At 41.9% G+C, this 25154-nt stretch overlaps 1 protein-coding gene across 1 annotated transcript in view; it reads left to right on the forward strand.

Moving 5' to 3' along the window:
- STK39 (serine/threonine kinase 39) overlaps positions 1-25154 on the forward strand; it is a 1405344-nt gene that overhangs the window by 95874 nt on the left and 1284316 nt on the right. The window lies entirely within an intron of this gene.

Genomic DNA, 25154 nt, shown 5'->3' on the forward strand with positions numbered 1-25154 from the left:
ATGAGGATAAGATTGCATGGAAAACAGCTGTATCCTTCTATAAAAAAGCAATCTTCTTGGCCAAATCAGAATATTTTGAAAACTATTCTGAAATCATCTAACAAATCTAAATGTGTTTTTAGACTGGTCGATGAGATTGCCAATCCAAAGTGATTGCAAAATGAGATCTCAGGATCTCAGGATCTCTGCGACAGACTGGCAATATTTTTTGAGGAAAAAATCAGTACCATCATAAATTGACTTAAAACAACTATTCCAGCTGTAGCAGAAAGCCGTACTAGTGGATTGATAACCATTTCGTCTACTGATGCAGGAAAAATGTCATGTGTGGAGATGGAAGCTGGGACTGTGAACTTGAGCACTCTGGATCATTTTGAACTGTTACCAGAGAAGGAGTTTGGCGGGCTGGCTCTGCGTGTCTCTTCCGGCTCGCCACTGGACCCTCTTCCTCATAAAATCTGGAAGGAATTTGCTTCAGATCTATTTCCTAGTCTTAGAAAGATCTGTAATTATTTACTCTGCAGTGGGAGTGTGCCATCTAGCTGGAAACAGGCGGTGGTTACACCTCTTCTGAAGAAGGCTACTCTTGATCCAGCACACCCAGAAAGCTATCGACCAATCTCCCTCTTACCATACCCCGTGAAGATCCTTGAACGCTGGGTCAGCAGATCGCTGTCTGTGTTTCTGAAGAGTAATAACAAGTTGGCGGATGTCCAATTTGGTTTTCGTCCAGAGCACGAAACGGAGTCTGCTTTGGTGACCGTGATGGACGATCTTCGGTTGCTGGCAGACAAGGGACAGTCGGCAATATTAATATTGCTCGACTTGTCTGCTGCTTTCGACATGGTCAACCACAGTATTTTGCTGACCCGCCTTGAGGAGGCCTGAGTGGCAGGTACTGCTTTGGCCTGGTTCCGTTCTTATCTTTCTGGTAGGCGTCAGGCGGTGGCCCTTCTCCCGTTTCAATCTACTTTTACCATGGTGTCCCACAGGGGTCTGCTATCAGCCCAATTATGTTTAATGTATATCTTAGTCCTCTGATTGATATAATTCAGGCTCATAAGGTGAAGCTGATAAACTATGCTGATGATACCCAGATTATTTTATCTCTGGATGGCACCCAACCTTCGGCGTTGGAGGATTTTCATGCTTGTATGCGTGATATTGCGCAATGGCTACGGCTGAATTTCCTACAATTCAATTCTGAGAAAACTGAAATAGTGCACTGCGCAGTAGGGAAGGTGCCTCTACCTCTCCCCCATAATTTCTGGCCACTATGTACTCCCTCCCCTCTGGTCCCGGCCAGTACGGTCCGTAATTTGGGAGTTCTGTTTGGTGCTAATTTGACCCTGGAGGCACAGGTGAATAAAACGGCGGGGTGTTGTTTTGGGTTGATTAAAGCCTTGAGTAAGATTCTTCCATTGCTGCCTACCTCGGTCAGAGCATTAGTAGTGCAGGGCGCGATCTTAAGTCGCCTTGACTATTGTAATGCCCTGCTGCTGGACTCTCCTATATATCTGATCCAACGTTTGCAACGGGTTCAAAACATGGCGGCAAGATTGGCTCTGGCTAAACCACGAGACTCTTCTGCCTCAAAATGCTTGGCCGAGCTACACTGGCTACCAGTGTTGCAGAGAGTACAGTTTAAGCCCTTATGTATAGTGTTCAAGGCCTTGCACGGCTTTGGACCGAAACCTCTGCAAGAATAATTATCTTGGTACATCCCCACTTGACATCTCCGCTCTTCTTTGGCTCGTTTGGCGAAAGTTCCTAGGTTTAATAGGGTCAGAATGGGTGGATGTGCTTTGAGCATTGCTGCAGCAAGGCTGTGGAACGAGCTGCCACCTGATATCAGACAATGTAATTCCCTGCTGTTGTTCAGAAAAGGGATTAAGACATGTTATTTCCTAGAATTTGACTCTGTCCTTTGAGTACTGCTCATTCCCTCTGTTGCCTATCTGATCAATATTAGTCCTCTAAATTACGTATTGCAGCACCAGGGTACCCATGGGGTGTTTGTTGCGCTTAATAAATAGTATATACATACATACATATGTACATACATACATTCTTCCATCTGTCCAACCAATGTGCCATTCTTCCATGCATCCATCCATCCAATGTGCCATCCAACCACCCACTCCACCATCCATCCACTCTGCCATCCATCCATCCACTCTGCCAACCATCCATCCATCCATCTGCACTGCCATCCATCCACTCTGTCATCCACCCATCCTTCCATCCATTCACTCTGCCATCCATCCATTCACTCTGCCATCCATCCATCCACTCTGCCACCCATCGATCCATCTACTCTGCCATCTGCTCACTCTGCCATCCATCCAACCATCTACTTTGCCATCCATCCATCCACTTTGCTATGCGTCTATCTAATCTGCGATCTATCCATATAGATTCTGCCATCCATCCATCAATACACTCTACCATTCATCTACCCATCCACTATCCCATTAATCCATCCACTGCCATTCATCCATCAATCCATCAATTATGCAACCTCAACCTTGATCCACTCTGTTATCCATCAATCCACTCTGCCATCAATCCACTCGGCCATTCATCCATGCATCCACTCTGCCATCAACCCACTCTGACATCCATCCATCCATTCATTCTTCAACTCCGCCATCCATCCACCTACTCTGACATCTGGCCATTCATCCACTCTACCATCCATCCATCATCCATCCACTCTGCGATGCATTTGCTGATCTTTTCACCCAATAATCCAGCCATCTCTTTACTCTGCCATCCTTTCACGTGCCCATCCACCTATCTTCCCATCCCTTTATTCTGCCATCCTTTTGACTATCCACCCACTTCCATCCATCTATTCATGCATCAACCCATCCATCTATTTACTGTGCCACCCTTTCACCTGTCCATCCGTTTTCCAGCCATCCCTTTACTCTGCCATCCTTTCACCTGTTCATCCATCTATCCATTCACTCATGTTTTCACCCTCTCATTCATCCACACACTCATTAATCCACCTACTCATTCACCCATGCTTCCTTCTTTTCACCCTAGCTTCCAATATTGCTTCTTTCTTTCCCTGTTCTTTTTTCCCAGCTGTCTTTTAACTTGCCGCTGTTTGCTCTTCCTTTGACTCTTTTCCCAGCGTTAATGATGAGCTTTTGTCGTCCGATTTGTTGACAGAATTGGCCCCTCCCACGCAGAAGCTGTTAAAGCGGAGGGTTCGCAACGCCCCTGAACTTGTAACAACACAGTTTCTGTAACATTTACTGAACTCACCGGTCACTTGCCAGCTGCTCTGAGTTCTTGTCATACAATACACAGAGATCTCAATACATTAATAAGTATGAAGGCAACTATAAATGCTATTACCTTTGCAGCATGTTGTCCGATTACTCGTTAGTGCCCTCCACCTTCACCATACCCCAGAACCCCTCATCCAGTTCTTAACCCACCTTTTTAGTTGGTTAATCCACAGTGATTGTTGAATAATCTTACATTCCAAGTCCCTCAATTTTACTATGTTAGGCAGCTGCCTACTCACATGCATTAAAGCACCATTTTGCATATGTTTGGAAGTTCCCAGAACACCCCCAACCCCCTCAACCCTGACTCCACATGCCCATTCACATACCAGGCATCGTCAGTGACCCACACATATTTTACTGAACAAGGACCTGAGAGATGCTGATAATATTGGAGTGTCGATGATGTCTATTTATTGACGAGCATCTTGCATCAGGACATAATTCCAGCCATCGCAAGTAACTTTGCACTATTGAAACATCTCCTGTCCAATGTAAAAATGGAAAATCCAAGTAACTATAAAATATCCTACAATCACCCCACTTCTCAAGAATTCCTCTCCAGCTGATAGTAGGTGTTTACCAAGCTATTTAAATACTACCACAGCAGTACAAAGGGCTTGAGACAGAGTGTGCCTGCAAATCACCATACAGTCCTAATATCCGTTACTGCTCAGAAGACCACTGTAAACTGCTCCTGCGGTTGTGTTTATTTGCATATAGGGTAGCACTCCAGATTGGCTCGGCATGCCTCTAAAGCGCCAGGTATAGAATCTTCTGAACCTTCAAAAAATGAAATTTGCACTGGGATACCCAAAATGCGAATCTCTCCAAAGAGACTTTAAAAATAGAATCCGGCCCATCCATATTTCCAGATGCACTTGAACAACATGTAGATTCACCCCTATCTTTATGGAATAACTAGGGGCCCGGATATTTATTACAGATGAAGGAATGGTGCGTATGTCATAACAGATCCAAATAAGAAGTCGCAAAGTAAATTGGTCTCCCTTTGCTAATGCATTTTGGAGCCCGCTTTTGGCTATGTCAATGCTGGATGCTTTTCACAAAGCCAATTGCAGCAATCAGCCACCTTGAAAGTCTATTTGTTATACATCCAAGATGGCCTCTACATTACACAATTTTGCGCCTCGCGATGTGGCAGCCATCTTGAAAGTATGAAAACATTATTTTCTATACTTTCAAGATGGCTTCCACTTTGTGTCTTACCTGCTTTCCCCCTAATTTCAAGATTAAAAGAGCTGTCAAAATGAGACCAGCAAGCACCATCAAAGATACTTTGACAGCCAAACTTATGATAGAAAATATAGAAGCCTCGACTTTGTTCTTACTGCTCTGAAAAATATGACCATGCTCAATCAAATGTTGACCAATATTGACAGTCTATTCTTAAAACATTCACTAAAAACCGAACAGCTGAGCAGATTTAGAATTACATAGAATATAACAACATGCTATCTATTACTTTACCATGCTTCTGTCCCTTAATAGTGATAGTATCAACAATCATGGGCATCAGGAAGAATGTGATAGACCTAGGGAACATTGAACAGCCTGCTGCACTAATCCTCGCAGAACTCTTGTCTGCAACGCCACATTCAAAAGTGGTTCGGAATCAAGGGTTTCACTTTGACTCTGAACTCTCTTTAACCACACAGATTCAGTCAACCATCTCCCTTCTGATAACAGAAAGACTGCAAGCTATATGCCTACCCACTTGTAATGTCCAGACCGCAATATTGTATGGCTATATACCTAAATCTAATATGCACAGCTTTCCAGAAGGTCCAGCAGTTTCGAAAACAGAGCCTTTAGAATGATCTTTGGACTGAGAACATGAATCAACTTCAGATGCACACCTTCCTAGATAACCATACAGCACCTTATACAACTGAAGGTCCAGCACTTAATTAGGATTGGAATGCCAGCACAGGAAAACTCTCATAGATTTCCACAAATGATGTTACCTTGAACTTACTTAGAGAACCTGGAACTTCCGTGCCTTTCTTGGCCAAAGGATCTCTGCTACCGTTTTCGAATGGAGCATTACTCATGAGACGACATCAATAATTACATTTGATGTTCAGTCAATAAAGAGAGTTGGTGAAGATTTATTCTCTCATTTAGTAGATTAGTCGATATTTTTGTTCTTTTAGTCAAATTACTTGCAAATCGATTACAGAACTAATAAGAGATACAATTCATTAGAACAAGCATAGAAAAATAATGCAGCTTGTTCCATTGAGAGTAATGCCCCTATTCTAAACTAAAGTACCTATTCTACCCTAACAAGAACTCATAAAGAGTTCTTTCTGGAAAGGGCAAGTAGATTTCAAAACAGATTCAAATAGCTCAATGGAAGAACAAACTGGCATGTCCTGGTCAGATTACGAAATGTAAGCTGCAGCAAGCACTTTCTTTTATTAATACTTGTTCATTATGTGTATGTGGCAAAGAAAACAATATAAGTATACTGAAGTCATATGGTGTGAGGAAATAAAGAATAAATTTTCTCAGGACACAGCACATTTCACAAAACGTCAAGCCCTAGAGTTTGATTCTAACTTTTAATCACTATATTATTAAAAAAGCATTATTTTTCTTGAAGGGCCAGTGTTGAATAAATGAGCAGTGTAGCTGTTTGCAGACAAAAAATATAGTTTTTCACGTTTATATGTTAAATAAAGGCACATTTTCCTAACGTTTAACTTATTATGCATTTTCAGGTCTAATATTTAGTGCGTTTCTATTTTATTGTATTGTAGAATTTGCATAAAGGTTTTCAGCTTTATCAGGATCAAAAGCTTATAACTTCCTTTCAAGCCTTTTTCCAATTCCCCCAACCTACTACTCATTCAAAAATGCATCGATCCAGATTTGGAGGTTAATTAGTGAAAATAGCAGGTGCAAAAGTCTTCCAAAGGACGTTGGACAGATCAGCAACTTCACCAACTTTTATCAAAAGAGAAAAAAATTCCTGCTCTACCAACAATTAAGATTGTTCACAGGACTACTTTTCCGCTCCCATGCAGTCTCCTTTCCAAACTCCTCCCACTTCTTCCTGCTCTTTTTCTTCTTATTGGCCCCTTTTTTACCCTTTTCCTTTTATCCAAGCACCACAGCTGTCTTTTCCATGATTCTGAATGCCAAGATGATCTCCCGCTTGACTCTCCTATTCATTTACCTCTTGCTTGTTTTATTAATGCTTATTAACGCATCTGATTGTTATTTCTCATACAGCCATAATAGTTTACTCCCACATCTGTATACTAAATACGTATGGACATTTATGCTTGATTTGTGCACAACTTGTTGCTATGCTATACCTAGAAGCTAGACTCCTGTCGCTTGTTGCACATTACAATTATTCTGTTCAAGAATATGCTACTACTCCTACATGACAATTATGTCATGTGTGATGTTATTAGTGATGTTATTTATGGGATCATGATCGGCGCATGAGGCTGCTACAGCTGTGTAACACAGCTGTAGACATTCAGTGAGGTTGAGATTTTAAAGACAATGACCATAATGCCCAATCAAATGAAGTATATTTGGAAATGTCCTATGTCTGGAACCTGGGTGACATGGCTAAGGCTCATGTACTGAAGGATCTCCGGCATTCAAACTGCCTCCTAGCATGCTATATATTCATGAGTCTTGTGTGTTCATGTATCCTAGTCAAAACCCAGGTTGTGACAGTATGACAGCAGAAGACGTGGAGAGTGGGACAAGGCAGGATGCTGAAGATGGTGAGAGTCTCACAAAGTCAGATGTATTGCTGTGGAGCTCTTACTGAAATATTCGGTTTTAGCACCAAAAGTTGCAAGTTGGTTCCTGAAACCCTTCAGTGGTGCAATGCTGGATACTTTAGCAAGGCATGGCTCTACAAGGCTGGATACCTTCACCCCAAGATCCTGCTGATGTCCTCTTCGTGGCCACAAACTGCAGGTGGAATTAACTTAGAAGTGTTGGCCACTGCTGGCACACTGTCCTTTAACCTCAGTACCGTGCCCCCTTCCTCCTCAGAGGCTGAAACAATGACTATGGGCTTGATTTAGATTTCGGCAGATGTGTTACTCCGGCACAATGACAAAATAAGGTCTAATATTTAGTGTGTTTCTATATTATTGTATAGTAGAGTTTGATTTAGATTTCAGCAGATGTGTTACTCCGGCACAATGACAAAATAAGGTCTAATATTTAGTGTGTTTCTATATTATTGCTTATTAACGCATCTGTTTTATCTCATACAGCTATAATATTGTACTCCCACATCCGTATACTGAACATTTTTGCTTGATTTGTGCACAATGTTTTGTTTATCATAAGCTCTGCATAGAAGCTAGACTCCTGGCACTTTTGCACATTACAATTATTCACAAGAATATGTGTAATGCTCATAGAAGCCTTTACCTGCTACTCCTACATGACAATTATGTCCCTGGTGATGTTATTAGTGATGTTATTTATGGGATCATAATCTGTGCATGAGGCTGCTACATTTGTGTAGCTAAGCACAGCTTTAGACATTCAGTGAGGTTTAGATTTTGAATAATGAACATAATGCCCTATCAAATGCAGAATATTTGGAAATGTCCTATGCCCAGAACCTTGTTGACATGGCTAACACTCATGCTCCGAATGCTCTGTCAGACAAACTGCCTCCTAGTATTGTATATGATCATACCTTCACTGTGGTCACGAGTTCTGGCAAAAACCAGGTTGTGACTGTATGACAGAAGAAGACGTGCAGAGAAAGTACACATGCACACAGTCAGAGCTCTGAGTGTCTAGGCATGTGAATTGAATGTTTGTTGGGGACAATTTGAATAAAGAAGCTTTTATCTCAGCAGGCCTTTTTTCTCTCTTTGCACCACCAGCCATATATACTGACTGTCAGAAAGTGGATTATTATTTTGGGAGGTGGTACCCAAACATCGAAATAACCATTTTCTGATTACAAAAATGTTAAGTCAATCTGAGCTTATCTTCTGGTAGTATTGACACAATCAGCAGGCAGTTCAGAGAGAAAAGTGATCAAGCACTATCAAACAACACAAAAGTTAAGAACACAAGCCAAGAAAATTTCATAGTCAATTTAGGAAATTGAAGAAAAAATGTGATAAGAAAAATACATGAAAATAGATAAATTCAGATAAGGGGGAACCAGAACTTGAATGTGAAGGCTTTTAAGCCAGAACCACCAAGGAATCACAAAGCACCAATGAGAGCCCATTTTCACAATAAACTAGAAGCACAGTAAAGGAGTATGTTCAGTGGTTCAAAATGGTAAAAGTAATTCTTTGGGACGTCGCTCTTCATCTGGTAGTTAAAATCCTCCAGTGGGATAAGGCAGGATGGTGAAGATGGTGAGAGTCTCACAAAGCCAGGTACATTGCTGTTGAGCTCTTACTGGAATCTTCGGTTTTAGCACCAAAAGCTGCGAGGGGCACACTGTCCGATTCACAGCCACCAAGGTCTCTGCTGTGTGAATAGCACTTTACCCCCTTGCTCTGTTGAAAAGTTTTACATTATGATTTAGCACATTTTTTGGTTCTTGAAATCCTTCAGTAGTGCAAAGCTGTATACTTTAGCAAGGCATGGCTCTACAAGGCTGGATACCTTCACTACGAGATCCTGCTGATGCCCTCTTCATGGCCAAAAACTCCAAGTGGAATTAACTTAGAAGTGTTGCCCCCTGATGTCCTTGGTGTAACCTCAGTACCTTGTCCACTTCCTCCACAGAGGCTGAAACAATGACTATGGGACAGATTTAGATTCGAGCAGATGGGTTACTCCGTCACAATGGGGATGGATATCCCGTCTGCCGAAATATAAATCTCATATTATCGTATGTAATTTATATTTCAGCAGACAAGATATCTGTCAGCGTTGTGACAAAGTAACCCATCCGCTGAAATCTAAATCAGGCCTGGATTCCTGAAAGCCTCTTTATATTGGGAAATACACTTCTGATCTCTCTAAGAGTTCATGAGTCATCTTGCTTCTAGGCAACCAAGTCTCCATGCAGACAATACTGTCTCATGGTCCAGTGCCAAGTAGTTAGCTGGGTCTTCTTCAGAGGAGAAAGCCCTTCTGTCTTTTCTGTCTTTGTAGTAGCAACAAGAAGCCAATCCATTGTCCCTTCAAGATCAGTTCCAGTCCTTGGATGGCAGCAGGAGTCAATAGTTCTTCAGTCTACTTTCATCAGCCATCAGGCTGAATCCCCTTTCTTCTTGATTTTCTTTGCAGGTACTAGAGGGTTGTAAGGAGGGGAGAGTGAGGCGTGCTTCTTATCATTGCACTAGCCAGTGTTTGTAGGATTCCTTTCAATAAATCCTGGCAACGTTCCCATCAAAACTCCTCTCCTTTTGTAACAATTTAGTTGCCAGCCTTGTTCAAACCTACAGAGAGTCCTTCAATCAAGAAGGCATGAGATGAGCCTTCTTCTGTCTGCAAGAGCATAGCGCTCACTTTAAGATACATTTCAATTGAAGTGTGCTAACCTCATCGCTCCCCCTCCTGTAACTGGTTTCACTCCTGTTGGAAACTCGGGTAGTAATTTTAGATTTTCTCTGGGAATCAGTGGTTTCTGTTCATGAAAACTATGTTTGTGATGCACACCACAGTCCAAGGGCTATTACGGCATCAATGCCGCATCTGTTCCTGCCTGTTCCCAGAGGACTCAAACATGCAAACATGGCCAATGTCTACATCACTTCAGCTCTCTTTCTGTGTCATTGACACCTATCCTGGGATGTGTAATTAAGTTTAAGGATTGGAGCTACTAGTAAAAAAAATAATTAAAACCATTTTACTCTGCGGCAATGCAAACTACAGTTTTTCAGAAGTTGCTTTTTCTTTACACTTATCAAAAACTCTACTTTCACCATTGTATTCAGTTGTTAATAAGAAGTGGAAAGGGACTTTGAATTACTGCTCTATTTTCTCAAGCTTAATCATGAAATTCAGGCATGTTCATGGAAAAGATAGTTTTACTTACAGAGCAAAAAACTGTTTTTCGCAGTTTTTCAGTGTGGGAGAGACTTCCTAATATTTAACAGGGCCCACATTTATTTATAAACCACTCAGCCCTGTGAGTTTACAAGACACAATTAGGGATGACTTAGCTGGAATATACAATTTGGGTTTCTATGAGGCAAAGCGCTTTTCCTTCCCATGTTTTGGTGCAGTGGTTTTAAAACTAAAGCATAATACTTTCTTCTGAACCTAGACACTTTAATCATGTATTTGGGTGTTGTAAATATACACTGCATCTGACTTATGACATTTAACTTCCACGCCACTGGTGCACTCCAGTGTCAACCTACTAAAGCCTTACAGAAAAGTTAAATAAGCCAACTGGTTGTAACTAATTCAAAATACAAGTTTTAGGGGAAAAGCACAAGTGTTCTTACACTGTTAGGAATGCCGTAGCTCATGAAATTCTATAGCCATGAAAACCAAAGAGGAAAAAGCGGGGAGATCACTACAAAATAATGTTCTTTCTTGCACTGGTAAACGGACAGCCTGGGAGTATTGCACCAATGGAGAAAGGGATTAAAATGCACCAATCCGACTTAATGCAGAGAGCAGTCACCAGCAGCAGACAATTATCAGACAAAGGTGAGGGACATTATGCATCTTCATTATCTTAAACCTGATGACCACTGCCCTATAATTGCCGTACCCCATGATGCTTCTGTGCAATGCCCAGTCTGTCATACTCTCTCTTGCACTATCTCTCATAGAGTGTTGTACCTCATGTCACTGGGAATTAGAATTCATAAATAAATGTACATCTAAAGTTAAAAATATCATCGCCTGATATCAAGACTGATGGAATTTAGAGTGAAGACATCAGATTCAGTGTGACACTTAGGGGGTGAATAGGATGGCGGGCAGATCGCCACCGCCACGCCGCAAGTGGCAATCCGCCCGCCATCGCAACCTGATTTACCCCCTGACATATTAGAATGGCGGGGGGTATCGCGGCGGGCGCAAAGTTCGTCCGCCGCTTTTCCGCCTGCGGTGGCTGTTAAAGCTTTTCCATGGCGGCAATGCCGCCATTGAACGGCTGGCGAGGAATTGCTTTGGGGTCCCGTTGCAGGCCCCCACGGGGGGTAGGGGGCTGCACTTGGGGGGCACCTATGGTACCCCTCCTACATTGCCATGCACAAGGTGGTAGGCACCGCGCAGTGCCTGCCACGTTGTGCATGGCAATGCACAACATGGCACTTTGGCAATAGGCCGTTGCGCAATGCCAAAGTGCCATGTTGTGCCACAATGCCAAGAATGCGGAATGCGACCGCCAGAGTGGCGGTCGCATACTAATTAGCAGTGCGGGACGGCCGCACGTCTGGTGGCTGGTCCCAGCACCGCTAGGGTGGCGGGCGGACTAAAGTCTACCCGCCATCCGAATCACCTCCTAAGTGTCTGATTACGATACCGGTCAGACCGACTTCTGCGTGCCTGTAAGAGGTGGTTGGACCACCGCAGTCTCGAAGGGAAGCGGTCGGTTCCACTGCCGGATTACGATGTATTCTGTGCTATGACTGATCACTGACTCCAACAGCCTTTCTCCGGCCACGGAGAAAAACAGCATCCATACGGCAGTAGAGGGATCTCCGACTGCCATCCGAATTACAATGTGGGTTCCCAACGACCCAGCCATGGCAGTCCGATCGACTGTCTTGAGTCATCGCAAACGTAGGGATTTGGGGTGCACACTTACCCAAATCCGCTTCTCTCCATGGACTCCATTGAGGATCCCTTTCTCCTGGTCCCCCTACATCTGAGCAGCTTCACCCGATGATCCAGTTAAGTCCTTATGCGGTATGTATCCCCAATGACTCGACTGTGCATATTCTGCCACACTAAAGCACTCAGGTACATGGTGCACAAGGCATATCCCCACATATATCATACATGTGAGTACAATTCACATGTTTTCTGTGATTTTAAACACATTTGCAGCGACATATTCAGGGATATGGGCCCCGATGTAGATGCGCTCACTGCAGCAGCAGAGGTTGCATCAAAATATGGCAGGGGAAACTTCCCGGCCTCGTGGTCATAAAGGGCCTCCGAAAACAGCGGTTAGACATTTGGTCTGATCGGCATCATAATCAGGCCCTTAGGTTTAAACTCTCCCAACTGAAAAATTGCGAGTTATTGCTGATTGTTCACATTCACATCTGAAATTGAAAGATAATAGAGGTTCACTGTATTAGGCCCTAGTTTACTAAATTCCCTCCCTCTTGATGTCATAGAGACTTGACACTTCTTAGCATTAGAAAAAAAAACATTTAATTCCTGAAGCAAATACAGCTCAGGATTCTGGACAAGCCATTTGTAAAGTAACAGTATAGTGACAACATTAAAGTTTAAAACAAAAAAAACCACAGAAATTCAGCAGTTATAGATAGCAGCACTAACTATAACTTGCGCCCCACCATGCACTGCTAATGACCTCACATATGACATCACTCATGAAATGTTCTATGACATCATTTATGAAATAACTGATGACATATCAAATGACATCACTGATGACATCACCCAATAAATGTGTAAGTTTGTTTTATGGTTTACATAGTGGCAAGTAACTACCATATTACTTTTCTACTTAATTTTGTACAGCCTGGGAAAAGCTAATGTGTGTAAGAATTTATAAAATGCATGTGTTCCTAATGCACCATAGGTATGTAGAGGTATTAAACATTTTATAAATCTTTGTATTGCAGAGTAACTCTGTGTGCAGGTGACAGTTGACTTGTGTTCATTATGTTCAACATAAGTATTTTGGTACTGAAGAAAAGGTTTCCAGCAGCGCAGATATTTAACGTACTACATAATAAGTATTCTAAGCAGTATTGAGTTATTAGACTGAATAGTCTCAGCATGATATTCTACTTGACGTAGAAGACTGTGTGCACCAAGGACTAACCGATGTACATGTGTTTGTTTTGCTTGAGAAGATGGGCTATCTCTAAAGTTTTCACCTCAGTATGAAGGCTCCAGGTAGTATGATCTTTAGTACCTGCAGACCTTGGTTATTTTAAGAGAATAGTCGCTCTTTGGACAAGTTTTGCATAGAGTGTATACTGTGCTTTGTAGATACTTTCTACTACTCTATAGTGCAGTAGTCATGACAGTGTCACTGTCTGCAAACAGTCTGGTACAGATTAAACTCTCTCCTTGTTTACTTCTCTACTTATATGAACTTAATTTCTCAATGGAGGTTTGGTGACTGTCAGGGGTTTGATACAGATAAAAGCTGTCTCTACTAGGGCATTGTTTTGGGTAGAGACATTTAGGGCTTTATTATGAGTATGTTGGGCCTCCGGACTGCTGTACTTGCAATGGCGGTCTGCCCACAGTATTTTCAGTGCGGCAGTCGGATCACCACAAGATGGCCTAGTCCGCTGGGATCAAGGATCCCGCTGTGCCGGCAGTCAGTCTGCAACCGGACTTAATATGCTGCAGGTGACGGCGCTGCCAAGCATATTGCGACCTACATATCCACCACCCTTTTCATGCCCGCCATGAAAAGGGTGTTGGACATGCAGAAAAGTGGTCCCTAAAAGGTCCGCTGTCCAGATCTGGGCCAGGGGGGTGCATGCGGGTGGGCACATGTTGGGCCCCCATGTATTTGCATACCTGTTCCTGCACAGTGTGGCATGCATGCCACACCGTGCAGCAATGTGCTGCAGGCACTGTCACGGTGGCGGTCTGCTGTTAAGGCTCTCCTATGAGCCTTGTACAGCTGCTGACGTGAGACTGCCGCATCACTGGCCGCCCGCCCTGTATTCAACTCAGAATCTGGAAACAGGTGCACAATGGCCTTGGTGGTCCTCCTGTCGGCGCGGTGCCAATATATTGGTACTTACCATTAGAGGTATAGAAGCATAATATTGTGGTAAACAATATTTTCGAAACAATATTTTTTTCTAGTGATATTTTATATCACAATATAGTGTCAGCCACCATTTTTGATTTGCATCCACCACTTATAGCCTCCCATATTACATCACACATTATGTTATGTTGTATAGCGCACTGATTACTCAAGAGGTATCCAGGCACTAGAGCAAATGTGTAGGTGTGTGCTCCCCAGTGTTCTTATGCGAAGAGCCTGGTCTTCAGCTTCTTGTGAAACTCAAGAAATGAGGAGGATGCTCTGATGTGTTGAGGGAGATAGTTCCTTGTCTTGGGTATAATGTAGGAGAATGAGTGACCTCCAGTTTTGTAGATGTTGGAAATGTGTGCAAATAAGAGAGAGGCAGAGCGTTGGTTGGTGAAATTGTATGCAGCTGTTCAGATATTCCGGTCCTCTGTTGTGTAGTGCTTTGTAGGGCTGTATATGTGTGCATGAGAACTTTGAATTGGCAGCACTTGTCAATGAGGATCCAGTGAAGCTCAGCCGCGGTCGGTAGTAGGAGTAACTGCAGGGCGGTGACGTGGGGAGGGGGAGGGGCTGGGTGGGGGGTAGTAAACTATGGATTACGGAGGTTTACAGGTAAATTAAGATATAAATTAATAAAACGAATTTCGTTGCGTGCACTGCATCCCCAAATGCGATGCTGTGCACGCAACGAAATTCGTTTTATTAATTTATATGTTAACTTACCTGTAAACCTCCTTAATCCATAGTTTACTACCCCCCACCCTGCCCCTCTCCCTCCCCACGTCACTGCCCTGCAGTTACTCCTACTACCGACCGCGGTTGGTGAAGCTTCTTGAGGTGTAATGTGATGTGAGTACAGTGTGGGAGGTCGAAAATTAGTCATGCGGCGATGTTCTGGATAGTCTGTATTCTTTTTAGGAGTTGTTTGGAGAGTTTTGTCGTAGTCCATCCTGCTGGTGATTAGTGCTTGCGTGATGGTCCTTCTGGTTTTCTGAGGCAACCCTTTGAAGATCTTTTGCAGCATGCTTAGAATGTGGAAGCAGGAGGTGAACACTACATTGATTTGAGCCGTCATATTGAGCTTGTCGCCTAGGATGTTCCCTAGATTTCTTGCATTGCCTGTTGGTGTTGGAGTCCCATGCGGTCGTCTTGTTGCAGAAGACCAGTACTTCAGTCTTGTTGGGAGTTAAGCTTCAGGCAGTTGGTTCGCATCCAGTCTACTACCATGATCATGCAGTCAGTGAAGTTGGTTCTAGTGGTGGTAGTCTTGTCTGTCAGGGAGAGCATGAGTTGGGTGCCATTGACATAGGAGATGACTGTGATGTCTTGTGATTGGAATATGTTGACAAACCTTGTCATGTATATGTTGAAAAGGTTGGGGTTGAAGGATGATCCCTGTGGGACTCCGCATATCAGTTTCTTGGTCTCTGATCTGAAGGATGGCAGCCTAACCCTTTGTTTTCTTCTTTCAGGTTCAAAAGTCAGTTTATTAAGAATGCTTAAAAATAGAAATACATAATACAATGAAGTAATACAGTAAAGAAAAAAAATGGAGCAGTAGGGTGCAAGTAACAGGTTAACATGGTTTGACAAGGGAAATGTAAAAGAGAATTACGCTAGGACCATCAAAAAGGTATTACATTTCATATAAAGAATATAATGATGGTGCTAAAATAAGTAAATTAATAAATTACAGAATAAGAAAAGCCTTGGAGGTTGAGAGACTTCTTTTTGAATCGGGGTTTGAGAGAAAGAGCGCCTTGCATTGGCGTCTATGTACATAGTGACAGGTGACCATAAGTTCAAAAGTTTCATAGCAATATAAGTAGGGTGTACGAAAGCCGTATCCAATCTGTGATTATTACAAACTGCATACCACCAGACTTGGAAAGAATGTTTGGTGAAGTCTTTCCCATTTTTGGTAATTTGCTGAAAGGCCACTCCTAACAATAGGTCTACAATCTTTACATTTAAATTACAATTTTTCCAAGCAGGAGACAAGCTTCCCAAAAATAAATGAGTAATGGAGAAAGGGGTTTTGGAACCAAAGATTGAATTTATTTGAGACCAAATATTTTTACAAAAGTTATGCACATGAGGACATGTAAAAAGTAGGTGATGTAAGTCAGCAGGTGTGGAGGAACATGTCCAGGATCGAGATTGGAGTGTCTCTTGTTTCAAATTACCGGGGATCATAAAAGTCTATTGTAAATAAAAAAGAGCGTTTGTGTAGTGTTTGCTGCTCTGGATGACTTCCTCATTTTAGTCCATATTTTTTTCCACAAAAGCACTGGCCAATTGACCTCTAGGTCCCGCTCCCAAGAGAACTCTACTTTAGATTTATCTCTAACAGCATTAGAAGTGTGTAAATGAGTATAAATAATTGTGGGACAAGTGAGAAGAAGGGTGTGTATTCCATTAACTGAAGAGGAGACAGAAGGATTGGGGGTTAGGAACTGAGCATGCGCAGTGTGGATTGCCTGTGCCAGAGATTATATTTAGATTGATAGGCTGTGGTGAGATCAAAAAGTCGACTAGCTTGTGAGAAAAGCATGACCCCATCTTGTACATAGAGTTGGTGTACCCAAATGAAACCTTTATGTCTCCAAGTTTTCCAATGGAAGGGTTTACCATGAATCAATATAAGCTTATTATGCCATATTTTGGATTTAAGAAAAGAGTCAGAATCTCCAGGTAATGGTGGCGAATCTAAAATCTTGCATGTATGTTTAAGGATAGGAGTAGATAAGGATTGTGGTTAGTGGGAAAAGGATAAATATTGTTGAAATGAAAAAGGTGAAAAGTAAGAAAGTTCATAAGGGATTGTCAGTAAAAGACTCAGTGAGCCACCTTGAGGCTTGACAGAGTAAAAAAAAGATTTGTGGTATGTATAAAAATCGGGAAAGTTGACACCACCCTCCGATTTTTGCCGTGTTAATTTTTGTAATGACATGCAGGACCTCTTTTTGTTCCAGAGAAATATAGATAAAATAGAGTTTATCCTTTTAAAGTTTTTTTAAGAGGATGGGCACAGGAATATTAGAAATTATGTAGAGTATTATGGGGCTTAGCATCATCTTAATGGTGTCTAAATGGCCCACCAGGAAAGGTTTAGGGGATGCCATTTAGTAGTTAATGTGGAAATTCTCTGTATACATTCATCCATGCACATGGAAAGTGTTGTCTAGATAAAAACGGTTCCAAGGCTAAATGAAAAAGAAACGGGGATAAAGGGCAACCCTGGCGAACCCCCTTGCCAAGGTTAAAATACACAGATGTGTTGACATTCACACATACAGCTGCCTGTGGATGTGAATAAAGAACTGAAATCAAAGATATGGTTTTGGGATCAAAACCAAATCAAGTTAGTGTTTGAAAAAGATACGGCCGTTCTAATCAGTCAAACCCCTTTTTCAGCATATAAGGGCACTGCTGCTAGTGAATGAGGTAAGTGGGTGGATTTAGACAAAATGTTTTAAAAAAGCGAGTATTGTCCGAAATTATACGGGATTTAACAAATCCAGACTGTTCTGCGCCCAGTTATTGGGCAAGGTAGGATTCTAGATGTATGGCTAATGCCTTAGAAAAAAATCTTGTAGTCAATATTGACTAGCAAGATGGGTCTGTATTTTTTGCAATGTTTTAAATCTTTCCCTTCTTTAGGAATAAGAAAGCTTAGGGCGTCCAAAAAAGAACCAAAGCATTCACCTGAGTGTAAAAACAAGTCTAAAAGGTCACAGAACTTGGGGCGAAGGAGCTGTGCAAAGTGCATAAAAAACTAAATGGTGAACCAATCTGGGCCTGGAGCTTTATCTTTTTAAATTGTCGGTAAAGCAGTGAGAAGTTATTTTTGCGATAGGTCAGATTTTAAGGAAGTGAAATCAAATTGGGTATCAAAAGAGCGCTGAGTGTCTGCAAGGAACTGAGAAATGTGCACTTCTGAGGGGTAGTTCTCTGGTGTGTATAATGACTTGTAGAACAGAAGAAACTCATTTAAGATCTCGAAATCTTTAAACTTCAATGTTTGTTGCTCATTCATAATAGACTTGATAGTAAACTTATTATTTTTAACTTTCAGATAATTTGCCAACATTTTACCAGCCTTGTTCTGGCCACCATAAAACCTTGCGCTAGACTTTATTAAATAAATTGAGGCATTATCAGTAGATCCCTTATTAAATCGAAATTTGGCATTGATAAGCTCAGTTAAACAATCTTTTGATTTAGTTGAGAAGTAGGAGAGAGGAGTTGGCCTAACGGTTAGGGCGCTCAACCTCGGACCTGGGGGAACTGGGTTCGAGTCTCGGTAATGATGCTAAACATCCTGTGATTCTGGGCAAATCACTTAATCTCCCCGTGCCTAACAAAAAATGAACATGTATCCTCATGTAACGTAACTGGTTCTATGTAAAGCGCTCTGATACCTGATTGGATTTGGGTCAAGTTTGCGCTATATAAAACTCTGCAAAAAAAAAAAAGGAATGCTCCAAGTTCTTTAACCTAGCTAGGATTTCTTTGGTTTGTTTTGCGTGGGCCATTACGTTTTTTGGAAACAAAACCAGTAATAAAATCTCTAGCAGCTGCTTTAAATGCATCCCAAACAATATAGAAAGGTAGGGTATTTGGTTGATTGAAAGAAAAATAGTCATTAAAAAAGGAGACAAAAGAGGAGGTGAACGTCGGATCCAAGAGAAGTGCATTATTAAAACACCATCTTCTAGGTGTATTAGGTTTTTGCAAAATATTCAATTGAATAGAAATGGGGGCTTGATCAGATATTATTAAAGAACCAATGTCCACAGCTCTTAAAGACTGGGAGACATTATGGGATATAAAAAAAAATCTATTTGTGATTGGGTTTGATGGGCAGGAGAATATTAAGTATATTCTCTCGTAGTGGGAATGCAAAGTCTCCAAGCATCAATGAGCTTATATTGTTGAATATTTTGGACAAACATTTTATGAGCTTTGTGTGCGGTAAAGGAGTCCAACGAGCTACATGAAGGGATCGACAACTTGATGACAATCCCCTGCATGGATAAAATTATCATCAATGCCATTAGCAATTTGCTGAGCAAGGGACATCCAAAAAGAAGGAACTCCAGCACTGGCAGAGTAAACATTAAGCAAAGAACTTGCAGCATTCCCAATGAGCTGTTTTGTATAAAGCCATCTACCTTCATCATCGGAAATATGTGAGACCAGTTTAACACAAAGCGATTTATGACCAAGAGTCAAAAACCCCATTTCGTTTACCATCGCCTGGAGAGAAAAAGGCTTCCCCCACCCATACCCTTTTCAATTTTCCCACCCATACCCTTTTCAATTTTGAGGATTCATTTGTTGTAAGATGAGACTCCTGTATAAGAGCTATATCAGCTTACAATTTAGACAGACGTGATAAAACCCATTGTCGTTTTATGAGAGAATTCTAACCTCTGACATTTCAAGAGACAATCTTCATAGGCATAGCAAAAGCACAGATAAGAAAAACCATTATCCAGGCAAACCATCTATAAGTAAGAAATAAACCATATATCAACCAAACCATACAGGAAAATAATATGACAGTGGATTAAAGATGAGACACGTAAATGCAAATACAAATATAAAACATTAAATATAGAAAAGGAAAAGCAGTAGAACTGAAAAGTAGGAAGGAAAGGTGACAAAGGAGAAAAAGAAGAGAAGAAAAAGATATTAATATAAGAAAAGAGAAAACATAACTAGAAGTACCATGAAGAGGTAGTAGGGGTGAAACCACATGGAGAGATGACACACCCAAACACCACAGAACGGAGTGTGATGGGAAACCGCCTCACAAAGGAAAAAGATACAAGGCAGGTGCAGACAACAACCTTCCTGAAGCAAAGGAGAAATGGCAATTATCATAAAAAGATCACAATAGGCAATTGGAAAAAGGTATAACAAACAGTATAAGGTAATCAACCACAAATTAAATATTGAGAACACTAGAAAAATAAGAACAACTACTACCAAAGTTCGTTAACATTATGTGGTCAGGTCAGAAGTCGAAGCGCCAGAAAAGTCCATAGATTCTGATTTACAGGAATTAATGAAATTCTGCAACTTGGCTGGGTCTTCATAGTTTGTAATTTTATTCTTGTAGGTGACCTTAAAAAGGCAAGGATGGAAAAGACCATACCGGGCCCCTAAAGAGCGTAAGTCAGGTCTCATGTTGAGAAACTCCTTGTGCCTGTTCGCTGCGGCCTTGGCGTAATCCAGAGAAAAGAGCAAAGGGGAGCCAGACCATGAGACACGCTGAATAGATTTAACTGCGGTGAGGACTTTAAGCAAGTTTGTGTATTCAAGAAAATAGAGGAGGACTCCCATTGGTCTCTGTGAAGTAGACATGCTGGTCGGCTGATTTCTCAATCTGTGAGCACACTGAATATTAAGTGATGTTCCCTCTGGTAAAAGCAGCAGCTTAGGACGGAAGGATTTGAAAAATAAGAGAGGCTCAGAAGCCTCAGAACCCTCTGGCAGGCCATAAATGCGAAGTTTATTTCTTTTGTTATGATTTTCAAGGACTTTGACTTGTCTTTGAAGTGAGGAGACCTGAGATTGGAGCACTTTAACTTTAGTATCAGTAAGCCCGAACGAGGATACATTCTGTTTGACTGCTGTAAGCCGTACGTCCATCTGAGATGAGTTGTCTTTCAGAAATTGCAGCTTGGTATTTGTTTCTCCTATGAATGGATGAAGAGCACTAATCTCCTCCAGCACCATGTCTAAAGAAACGGGAGAGGTTGACTTTGGCGTGGAAGGTGGATCTTTCTTCAGATATTTTGTAGCTGCTTTCACTGCAGCCAGAGGCGTATGACTTGAGGAAGAAGAGCCCTTAATCTTAGAATTTTTATTGAAGGACTGCCTAGAACGCGATGCGGGAGGGCCCAGTTTCTTCAATCTACCTATAGGTGAAAGTAAGAGTTGAGAGTTTAGACCTCAGTTGCACCAAGGATTATTAAAAAAAGCACCCTCAAATAGGGTCATCCGAGTGTCAGAAAAAAATGGGTCCATTTCTAAAATATGAAAAATGAGGAATATGAGAAAAAACCTAATCAACGCACAGAAGCAGCCAACGTGAAAGAAAAACATAATGATAAAGCACAGTGAAGAAAGCTAGAATAAAAGTACAACCACTGCTATTCCCTTCACATGTCTGCAGTATTGTGGAGAATCAGTGTATGCATGATGGTGGTCGTTATCAGTGCTGTCCTGGGGAATTAGAACCTTCAATGCCAGCTAAACTGCAAAGCTGATGAAGTAGCCACAGGGGTCAATCTCATAGAACAAGAAGTATTAGAGAAGAATGCCCCATGGTGAGGAGTGCAGAAGAAAGGTGCTGTATTTACTCTTGCGAGGCTCCGGTGTCTTCTCACCTAAAATGGCAGCCGCAGTCAACATTGTGATGAGGCAAAGGTTCCAACCGCTGAGAGGCAGGTCACAGAGCCGTAAATGACCGCCAAACGACAACCTCAGCATTCAGGAGTGTCCGTCTTAGAGGAGGAAAGAAGCGATATGATGCGGTCCGCCTGCGCCGCTCCGAGGAGCCTCACGCGGGCACTGCCATCTTCCGGGGGTGTCAAGCCATGACTCCCTTTGTGTTCTTCTTGTGAGGAAAGAACAGATCCATTTAAGAGTGGATTCTTGTATGCCAGTCTTTTGGAGTCTTCTGTTCAGGGTGTTCTGGTGAACAGTGTTGAAGGACGTGGAGAGGTTGAGCAAGAATAAGGGCCACTGTTTCTCCCCATTCCAGGATGATTTGAATGTCGTGTGTGTCAGCAATAAGTGATGTTTCAGTTCTGTGGTTCTTCCTGAATTCTAATTGAGTGTTGTCTAGAAGATGGTAAAGTTCAGGGTGGGTTGTAAGTTGCTTGTTGATGGACTTCTCAATCACCTGGATAGGGGAGCAGGGAAATGAGTTGGAAGTTGCTGAGCCAATTTGAGTCATACGGGGTTGGCTGTGGTCTTCTTGAGAAGAGCATTAATTTCTGTAAGTGTATATTCATCCAGGCCCGGGAAAGTGGCTGACATGACGGGGGTGTTGATGATGTGGGTCAGTGTGGTGCTGATTGGTGATGTTCCCAGTTTGTAGATGTGCTTGAGATTTGAGCCCGTCATGGCCTCTGAGTGGATGGTCCACATGATTGCTGCTGTCATATCTGGTGAGGGTTGTCCATTGGGTCGGGTGGCCATTTTGGTTGGTAGTGGGTAGGCTAGCAATTAGTTATCTTACATGGGGTTAGTGTGTGAAGTTGCTGTAGATGTTTGAGATTTTGGAAGAAGTAGAATAGGTTGTTGCAGAGTTTTTGGAAGGCTGCGATGTTGTTGACAGTGGCTGAGGGCAAGGTGAAATCCTCAATGATGGAGATGTTCTCCTGTCAGCTTTTGGAGCTTATCTCAAATTTGTTGGTGATACTTTTTGAGTGCAGCCTTGTAGGTAGTACTGTCAGTGATGTGGCTGGCTCTCCATTTACTTTCTTGCTGTTTACAGTGTCATTTGATGTCTTGAAGGTCTTCTATGTACCAGCTGGGCTGCTTCTTTTAATCTAACCTACTATGCTTGTTGGGTTTGATGGGTGCAAGGGAGTCCATGCAGTTCTTGATTCACTTGTTGAAGTTGTTGATGTCCTTGTTGAGGTTGTCTCCTGGGCTAGGTTGATCTGTACTGAGAATGCTGAGCCAGTCTGCTTCTGCTATTTTGCCCCAGCTTCTGAATCAAGCTGTTCCTACCTTTTGATCTATGGAAAGCAGTCATTATAGCTGTTCTGCTTGCTAGAGTTGATTATTGTAATGGATATAAAAACCTTTCCAAAAGCTTGCTGCATAAATCACAGATTCTTCAAAACTTTTTTCTGTCACCTCTGTAGTGCTAATTTGCGCAACCGTTCAGGACACATATACAAAAAGCAAGGGTTAAAGGGATGTTATGGTTAGGTGTTGAAATAACACAAAAACTGGCATTTAAAAAAAGAAATAAAAAACATTGATATTCACTAGTTATAGTTCACTGAACTAACTATAACTTATGCCGCAACCATCCACTGCTTATTACAAGTGGATCACGATGTTTTGCTTAAAACCTTAAACATTCAAGTTTCAGGTTCCCTACATGAGATTTGTGTCATTTCGGTGTCCATTTCTTCATAAAAAGGTTCTCTATTCTTATAAATGGAAGTGGGATTTCTATTGTGTTGTGTTTTCTGCTTTTTATATATTTTGGTACTGATACATTCTTTACACATTTCTCCTAGTGTAGGTGTGCCTGCTATGTGCTACGTTTACCAAGGATTGGGCTCATTTTAAAGTTATTGAGACCCAACTGAACCTGGTAAGGAATAGTGCCATTATTACTTGGAAAGGACCACCATCCACTTCAACGAATAATCCACTTTCTCACAAGGTGGTAACCCATTCGCACACAGGAAGGGGTCCACAAGGGACTCCTTCCTCTTTCTGAATATTGACCAAACCTTTTATAGCAACAGCGCTTCATGGGACCACTACCTACTCCTAAAACAATTTGTAAAACTTTTCCTTTTTTATACACATCTCGTTCTCTTTTAAGGAACAGGGGCTTTATTAAAAAAAAAAGATTGCTTTATTTAGACATGGTGGTTTGCTGATCTCAGCAAGTCACCACCCCTGTTAAGCCAACAAATCATAGTGGATCTCAATTTGCAACCTACAAACATTATTGTTAATTAGGCAGGTTGAATTACGCCAGACTATGAATCTGTATTTTGTGAGCCGACCTATTAGTACAAATGTCAGTTTGCAAAATAATAATGCATTTGGTAAAATTAAATGCGGAAATTGCAGTACCTTTTACCAAATGTATTCTTAGTAGTTGAGGGCTCTTATGTATTATATATATTTCATATGAATAGATATTTTTGTTTTTTTATTCCATGAATGTAGGAACCCCCATTGCAGTTGACGCTCATGAAAATATAAGCTAACATCACAAAAATTTCACTACCTTGGCATCCAAGTAGAGTGAAACTGAGGACTTATTTTAGGGCAGCCTCATAAGGGCAATCAACTCACTTAAATCATAAGAAAGTTTCAGGGCCATGCTGCCTCTTTCAGTGGCGGACCATCTAGCTTTGGCTAAAATAGTCGTATTCCCCCCACCTTAATATACTACTTTGTGAACCTGCTGATGCAAGTACTGAACCGTGTGTTTCACATACTATATTCACTGCTGAGAGAATTAACCTGGGGTAGAGGTCACCACAGAGTAAGTCTTGCCAAACTCCAATTAGTGATGAACAAGAGCAGTAGGGGTTCACCAGACTTTAAGGCATATTGTATAGCTGAACAGCTGCTATAGCTGTCATATTTGTTAGCCAGACACAATTTGGAGGAAATTGGGTATACCATAGGAATGTTTAGCTAAGGACATTTGCAGAAACTGAAATGTCCTGGCTCCCCCTTATCCTCTTCTGGATCTCTCCTACTATGTACGGCCCTCGCCTACTGGAGAACAGCCGTGAGACACACTGCATCCGGACACCTTATGCACCTAATGTCCTGGTGTGTGGCCTACCCACACTTTCTGGCACATTGACAGCGAAGAAACTACGCACCTTGGAGCAGGAGGGAGTACTGACGGTAGGCTCACTGTTTGCTGATGCCTCATTATAGTCCCACTCTGATTTTGTGCACGCCCATGGGTTACCGGAAACATTATGTTCGAGGCATATGAGCTGCAGATCACACACTGAGCATAGATCGCCATCTGTTGTTGGGCCCGGATGTTTGCGCTTGTTTTTGTCATGCAAAAGTCTTTGGAAGTCACAAGATAGGTGACTCCTCCTTTGGATCATAGTGTGCATGGGCATCGGCTCCATCCCCAGATTGTTTTTTTTCCGCCATCGGGCTCGGAT

The sequence above is a fragment of the Triturus cristatus genome, chromosome 3_1 (assembly GCF_964204655.1).
Source record: "Triturus cristatus chromosome 3_1, aTriCri1.1, whole genome shotgun sequence".
Classification (NCBI taxonomy): domain Eukaryota; kingdom Metazoa; phylum Chordata; class Amphibia; order Caudata; family Salamandridae; genus Triturus; species Triturus cristatus.